A 1,757-nucleotide genomic window follows, 5' to 3' on the forward strand; every position below is an offset into this window, starting at 1 on the left:
TTCGGGTGATGGGAGCTCAAAGGAGAGCCCTTTTACTGGGTTTTATTTTTAATTAATTTTTTTGCGTTCACTTTCCTTTCTGGGTCAAAGATAAGTCAGCTCACGCGTCCCCGTTGTGTGCGTTTGATTTTTTTTTTTTTTTTAAGGGGGTAATAATTCACGTTGTCGTTTCCGACCGCGACGGTTTCATCGGACAACGCCGCGGTCGGAAACCCCGCTGTGCCGCTCGACGGATCGGCGTGTGCGTGACGCCCACCGGCCGCGGTCGGTGCGTCCTCCCCACCCTACACACACACACACACACCACGGCAGGCAGACCCAGACTGTTGGTGTAGACAGTGAATGTCATTATCAGCACTGTCTGCATACCAGAGCCGAGCCAGCAGAGGAGAGGCGAGCTACAGACCGGAGGAAGAGGAGGGGGGAGAGAGCAGGGGAATACGCGGTGTCCTTGCAGCAAAATGATCCCAGAAGACGAAGAAGTGGGGGGTGACAAAAACGAGTTTACTAGTTGTTGTGGGGGGGTTCTCTTCAGAGGAATGCTTGGGTTTAATAGTAAAGCAGTGCATGTGTTTATGTCTAATAAAACAGACCACTTATTGGTGTTTTATTCGTATTAAGTCGACCCACGGTGGGATTTTGCCATTTGAACACCCACACACACCAACTCAGAGCTGCTGTAGTTGTACCCACAGGAAGAAAGGCAGAGCAGGGGGATACTCTGACCTTATTTTTTAAAAGCCCTGCTGAAATATCCGCATCATTCTCCCTCAAGCCGGGGTTGTCTTTTACATGTAATAAAAAAAATTTAAAACATCAAGTTGAAGTGGATTAAAGCTGCCTTGTCTGGTGTGGTACTGCAGCACAGACACTGCGTTTTCAAAGGTACTCGTTGCAAACTATGAGCTCGAACATATAAAGAAAGGTTGTCCTGAACTGTGTCAGGTGGCGCAATTTGAAAAACGTCAGGTTTTTTTTTCCAGATGTATCGATGTGCAGTTCTGAAATGCGGGCATGCGCTCAATGTAAACAGAGCGCAAAAAACGAACCGAGTCACATGATGGCTGCTGTGGTCTGCGTGGGGAAACAAATATGGCCGAATCGGGCAAGCGTAGAACCTCAGGGAAGACGTTTATGTGGAAATGTGAAAGTGAATTTGCTGCTAAACACAAAAGAACAAGTAAGATATATATTTGTAGAAATATAAGGGATCAAAAAGGGCAGCGTAATGGAGAATTACACCCATCAACCTCTCGGCCAACTGGTTTGTTAAAATTCCCGCTTTGCAAAGACGTTGGTTTGGTGGAAACCTTGTTTTAGAGAAAACCTTATGTTTGTGTGAAATATGGAAATTGCCATTTGTTTGTCTGGACCACAGGAGCCTGTGACCTCTTAAACCTCAAGCAGATTAGCATTTCTTAAAGGAATGTGTGTCGCCCGCCAAGAGTTTAGACTAAGTTCGTCTTATGTTAGCTGTTTTGGAAGCATTACATGTGTTGTGAATGACTCTCAGCTACTACCACATGAAATGTTAGTTCAGTATCTGTGAACTAACCAAGCTATAGTCGTTTTATTTTGGTAACAGATGCACATGGACACAGATATTAGGATATGGGCAAAAAATTATTGCCTGCCTTCACCTTTTGGCAGTGGGTGATAAGCATTACACTCCTTGTGGATATTTTATGCTCTTTTTTTTCCACTCAGTTAAAAAACTGAGTGAATATTTATCATTCTGTCTCGTTTTTCACTTACAG

The sequence above is a fragment of the Kryptolebias marmoratus genome, linkage group LG20 (assembly GCF_001649575.2).
Source record: "Kryptolebias marmoratus isolate JLee-2015 linkage group LG20, ASM164957v2, whole genome shotgun sequence".
NCBI lineage: Eukaryota > Metazoa > Chordata > Actinopteri > Cyprinodontiformes > Rivulidae > Kryptolebias > Kryptolebias marmoratus.